This window comes from Microtus ochrogaster, linkage group LG3, assembly GCF_000317375.1.
Source record: "Microtus ochrogaster isolate Prairie Vole_2 linkage group LG3, MicOch1.0, whole genome shotgun sequence".
Classification (NCBI taxonomy): domain Eukaryota; kingdom Metazoa; phylum Chordata; class Mammalia; order Rodentia; family Cricetidae; genus Microtus; species Microtus ochrogaster.
The window spans coordinates 17,279,371-17,285,378 of record NC_022029.1 but is presented as its reverse complement, the minus strand read 5'-3'; the positions used below and the strand labels follow the sequence as shown (position 1 = coordinate 17,285,378).

Here is a 6,008-nt window from a genome sequence, read left to right as displayed (position 1 = left end):
AGCCTATCCTGGAACTACCTCTGTAGACCAGGCTGGTCTCGAACTCACAGAGATCCGCCTGCCTCTGCCTCCCGAGTGCCGGGATTAAAGGCGTGCGCCACCATCGCCCGGCTCAAATAAAGTTTAAAGGGACTCTCTATAAAGTGATACTTGTTAACTAGGCAAATCCTAAATTCGCATTTATAAATAAGTTAAATCTCTTGGAATATACTGGAAGAAAAAAAATCACCTCATCTTTAAATATACTATTTCCTGAAAAATTAAGAAAAACCCTGTCACCTACCTATATAATTCTAGTGTTCCACACACCAGAAAGGTCTGAAAATACTTTTAAGTTCACATTTCAACCACAAAGCAGTAATTCGTAAAAAAACTGACTTGTCGATATAATAGCACTATCAGACCATTATAGTTTGAACATTTTTCTACTGCACCAGAATTCAGAACCTACTGAACTGAGAGGCAAGGTAGACTGAGGGTAGTTTGACAAACTCCATTACTGATAGAGCTACGCTGGAAGGTGTAGTTTTGTTTTTTTTTTAAGATTTTATTTATTATGTATACAATACAGTGTGCTGCCTCCATGTAAGGCTGCAGGACAGAAGAGGGCACCAGATCTCATTGTAGATGGTTGTGAGCAGCCACCATGTGGTTGCTGGGAATTGAACTCAGGACCTCTGGAAGAACAGTCAGCATCCCTAACCTCTGAGCCATCTCTCCAGCCCCTGGAAGGGGCTGAGAGGATGTGAGCGCCGCCTGCAGAGCCCGAGGTCGCCAGTTCGAGTCCCAGGTAAGTCTGTACTGTGTGAATGTGTCTGTCTGTGTCTCTGTGTCTGTGCTGTGTATGAGTGTGACATGTGCATGAATAATTAATCGGAAAAAATATGAAATAAGATATCTATTTAATGTCACAAGCTATTACACACCTACAAATGCAATCTTTTTATTAACCTGTTAGTAAAATGGTCTCAAGCTGTGAATGACTGCTAAAGTCAGATAAAGTCATGTGAGATTTGAGTATTTAAATACTGTAGTTCAGATAAATATAGGTTTTTCAAATATGAAAATTACAAAATATTTCTGTTATAGAAACTCAATGAAATTCCAAATTAGGAGCTATGAAGATGTTGAGAACAAGAAACACAAACTAACTTCCATTTCAAATTACTATGATGAGCATACATAAAAAGAAGGCAGGGTATGTACCTGGGTGGTAGAGCACTCACCTTAGTGTGCACATGGTCTCAAATTCCAACAACACTATTTTCTACACAAACATACACACACAGAGGCAGTCTTTGTTGACAAGAAGATTGGTTCTGGTTGTGATACCCGGCCTAAATCGCTTACTATTTCTGATAACTTGGACAAATACATACTTAAAAGACAAATTATCTCCTAACACTAGAAAGATTAATAAGCAAATATAAAAGTTACAAAAGAAAGAAAAATCCATGTTTTTTGTACCCTTATTAATAAGTTACTTTAAAATCTTGGACAGGAGCCGGGCGGTGGTGGCGCACGCCTTTAATCCCAGCACTCGGGAGGCAGAGGCAGGTGGATCTCTGTGAGTGCGAGACAAACCCTGTCTCGAAAAACCAAAAAAAAAAAAAAAAAATATCTTGGACAGACAAGGCAGTAAGTAGAAGCCTGCTTAAAGCAAAATAACCTGAGTTCCATCCCCCGGAACCACATGGTGGAAGGAAAGAACTGGCACCCACACTTTGTCCTCTGACCTCTATATGCATACCACAAACACACGGACAAAAAGTTACATAGAAATGTAGTATGATTTCTAAGAAAAAGCTATTTTAAAATCTCAGTAAATGCTAAATCACCTAAAAGAACATTGAACTCAAGACAAAGAAAATTTCATTAAAAACTTAACAACTTAGATTGTCTGAAAAAAATGCTTAAAAGTGCACATGGCAAACCCACTTAAGGAAAGTCAGCTAGACTGGGACACAAAATAAGAAAAATAAAACAAAAACCCTGGATATTGTAGCAAGTTTCTGAAATACAAAAAGTTACTGTAACTTTTTTTGTGTGGAAGAGCTGTGCTACAACAAAACTTAATTTCTCTGGAAATTAATTTTAAAGACATTCTTGCAAAAAAAGAGCATGCCGTCAATTATTTGACTGTTCACAAGACGTAAATCATTTATAAAAAGCAAGATCTTAGACTAGCAACAGAGGCTTATTATTAACCAATTAAAAATATCCATCTTTGTATTTTTAAACAGCATTCCTGGCTAGAATTTCCTATATCCTCCAATTCACCCAGTCACATGGTGAAGAGTCACGAATCTAAGCCATGAACAAGCTTTTAACATGCCAAGGTAACTTCTTAAAATTGCTTTCGTGACACACTGTATCCTTTCCAGGCATTAGAGCCTGTCAAGCATTTAAAAGCAGTTCCCCTAAAACCCTTACAGAAAAACCTCGGCCTCCAGATTTCTTAAAATCCGAAGAGCCGTCAAGGCATTTTGTCTTCTTGCACATAAAATGTCCGCAATCCACTCCCTTCCCCAAAAGTTCCAAGGTGTTACAGAATAAAGGCTATGCTAAGAAAAAAGAGGGTTTCTAGAGCTGTGTTCTTGGAAAGAGGCACCAACTTTACACGTGTTTGGGCATCGCGGCACAGTTTATTCCCTTCCAAATCTGCCCGGATTCACACGCAGAACTACGGCTCAAAGACTTTCAAGTCGCCCCTGTGGCCTTCGGCTTTGTGGAGTTGCACACTCTTCGGGGTACCAAGAGATGTTCCCCGAACAAAAACACCAGGCTCCTTACTAAGGCACCTGAACCGGTCGAACCCCAGTCCCTGTTTTCTTTCACATCCGTAGCCGTCTGCCAAGGTTTTCCTGGACACTGACTGGCAGGCCTCGGAGACCCCCCTCCCCCGGCCCTCACCACCCACCCCCTCCACCGCCCCCCCACACTCATTTTTCATAAAACCACTCCTTTTGCTTCACCCACTTCCAAGGCGCACGTTTCCCTGGCTCCACCGTGCTGCTTCCAGACAGCGGGACCCCAAGGGTTGAGGCTGGAAAGCAGACGGCTTCGGTCACTAGAGGCCGGCGAAGCGGCTCCGGCCGGGCCAGCCGGGGAGCAGGGCGCGGGAAGGAAGCGGGGGGGGGGGGGGGGGGAGCAGAGAGCTGCATCCCCCTCCCCCGCCGGCGCACACCCCCTTCCGGCTCCCCTCCCCCGGCATTGTGCGAGCGGGGCCCAGGCCGCAGCCCGCAGCCGACACCCGCCCAGGCCCGGCCTCTTCCCGCCCCGAGGCCTGCTCCCGTGGAGGCCGCCACACAAAGCCCCGGAGCCGGCCCCCCGCCCCGCGGCGCCCACGGACGAGACGGAGCGAGCGCGGGCTGACTTACAGGGCTGCTGCGGCCGCGCTGCCTCAGCCGGGGGACACCGACCGTTGGGCACCGGCGGCGACGCTCTCGGCCGCTCGTCCTCCCCCTCCGCCTCCGGTGGCGGCGACGTCTTCTTTCTCCTCCTACCTCCCTCCCCCCCACCCCACCTCCTTCTTCTCCTCCCCCTCCTCCTCCGAACCACCGAAGTACCGAGGGTGAGGCACAGAGACTCACAACAACATGGCTGCCACCGCCGCCTCCCCTCCCCTCCCTCCCCCGCCCACCGGCCGCGCGCAAAGCACGGCGGGAGAAAAGGGGGGGGGGACGAGCGCTCACCCAGACGCGGCGCCTCTCTGTACAGTGCGTAGCTTCTCCCGCGCGGCGGGCGCAGGGGAACCGGCCGAGGCTCTGCGCGTGCGCACTGGGGTGGCGCTCTTCTGGCGCGTGCAGCCGCCATCAGGCTTGCTTTTCCCTGCCCTTTTCCCTGGTGGGTTCAGAGCTAGGCTTCGCGATCGGCCGCTGGATCTCTGCTCCCGGGGCGGATCAACGCCGCGGATGATGATGCAGACCCCTGCCTTTCTATTTGAGGCTTAATGTGTTCATCCTCCTCTTCCTCCCGGATATCTCATTGTTCTCCCCAGCCTGCCTGTGCAGGCACCGCTGCCCACGCCCCCAAACTTGGGGTGTCTGGCGCTTCACTTCCGCGATGCTGGCGCCTAAAGGAGACCTTAATACATGCCCCTACCGTTCACCGTCTAGCTCCCCTTTTATCCAGATGTTGGTGGTTTAGGAGTGAGAAATTGCACCCCGCAGATGTCTGTCTCCTGGCTAATCTCATAGTGACTTCTCAGTGGGCAAGTGTTGCCAACTACTGGGTAAGCACAAAGGAAACGGACCAGCTCCAAGTATCGGACTAGATGTTTTCTTGTCCCCAGTTTACAGACGCCAGACCTGCCCTGGTGAGGCTGGCTTCCTTGAAATCTGCGGAGAATAACAATGACTCCAAAGATTTGGTCGCAGCCGTTGGGACCACTCCCTTCCCTATCACAGCTCTTGGAGACGTGGACGGGCACGTGTGGGACGAGTTCTTGGCGTACCACTGATTTATTTTGATAATTTTTTCATGTCAAAAATGTATTAAAAAGTCAAATGATTGGACATTTCTGTACTTCACAAATATTCAGGGCCTTGTAACTGCCTTGTTCTAATATGCCTTTTCTAGGCAGCTGTGAGTGCCACCAGGCCAGGGTCTTTGTGTGTTTTGTTCTTGTAATGTTTCCTAGTGCCTGTTAAACACAGGAGCTCTTTGGGTTTTTATCCTTATAAAAACAGACTGGCGTTAAAATGTATCTTGTGTTGTGTTGCTTTGAAGGAATACCAAATCGGGTAATTTATAAAGAAAAGAAAAAGTTACTTCTCAAGCTTCTGCAAAGTAGGAAGTTCGGGGCTATATTGCCATGCTCTGGCAAGATCCTTGGTGCTGTGTGCGAAATGCCAAAGGACAATAGACCAGAAGAGGAGGGGCGGAGCTTGCTTTTATACTAACCCACTCTCAAGATAACATACTCCCTTAATAGTGATACTAATTCGTGAAGGAGAGTCCTTTGAACTAATCTCACCTATTTTTAAAAATGTATATTTCTGTTTTTGTTGGGGGGGATGTGCACTGGCACTGGGAGGCCAGAAGTTGATTGACATTGGATATCTGCCCCAATCGGTCCCCACCTTTTCTCTCCCTGAGCTTGGAGTTCACCAATTTGACAAGGCTGACTAGCCCCAGAGTCGCAGGAATCCTGTCTCTGCCTGCCTGGCTCAGTGATTACAGATGGTTACCACAATGCCCTTCTTTTGAACAGGTTCTGGAACTCAAAGTACTTGTGTAGCAAGCATTTCACCACCAGAACCATCTCCCCAGGTCCCTAATCCCACCTCTTATTAGGCTCCCACTTCTCAAAACTGTTGTACTGTACTTTAAGATTCCACCCATAAACGTTTAGAGACACATCCAGACCTCAGCCCCATATAAGTCTTCACCTCCTACCCAAGTTCCAGGCTTCCCCTTGTCATTCTTGTCCCCATACAGGCTAAGAACGGAAGTCACGCCAGACGGTGGTGACACACGCCTTTAATCCCAGCACTCGGGAGGCAGAGGAAGGCAGAGCTCTGTGAGTTCGAGACCAGCCTGGTCTACAAGAGCTAGTTCCAGGACAGACTCTAAAGCCACAGAGAAACCCTGTCTTGAAAGAAAGGAAGGAAGGGAGGGAGGGAGGGAGGGAGGGAGGGAGGGAGGAAGGAAGGAAGGAAGGAAGGAAGGAAGGAAGGAAAAGAAAAGAGAGAGAGAAAAAAAATAGAATTGGGATGAAGAGAAACTCCTCCCCCTAGAAAGTCTCTGAGACTGGCTTAAGGGAGGATGGAGATGGAGAACCTCTTGAGCAGAGTTAACAGAGGAGTTGTAACAGTGTTTCTCTGCAGTGTGGATGTTCCCACTTGTTTAGGTACCTGGCTAACTGCCTAAGTACTTGGAATAAAACTTGCAAGAAGAAACCTCTATAATGGCCAGGCGGTGGTGGCGCACGCCTTTAATCCCAGCACTTGGGAGGCAGAGGCAGGCGGATCTCTGTGAGTTCGAGACCAGCCTGGTCTACAGAG

At 48.1% G+C, this 6,008-nt stretch overlaps 1 protein-coding gene across 8 annotated transcripts in view; it reads right to left on the bottom strand.

Moving 5' to 3' along the window:
* The window catches only part of Pum2 (pumilio RNA binding family member 2), an 80,471-nt gene extending 76,826 nt beyond the window's left edge, over positions 1-3,645 (bottom strand). For 4 of the 8 annotated variants that reach the window (XM_026785888.1, XM_026785889.1, XM_013351271.2 and 1 more), the window contains exon 1: positions 3,381-3,645. The gene's annotated coding sequence lies outside the window, so the exon portion shown is untranslated. The remainder of the gene's footprint in view (positions 1-3,380) is intronic. The other 4 variants (XM_013351273.2, XM_013351274.2, XM_026785892.1 and 1 more) reach the window with 2 other exon arrangements.
* Between the last annotated feature and the right edge of the window lie 2,363 nt (positions 3,646-6,008).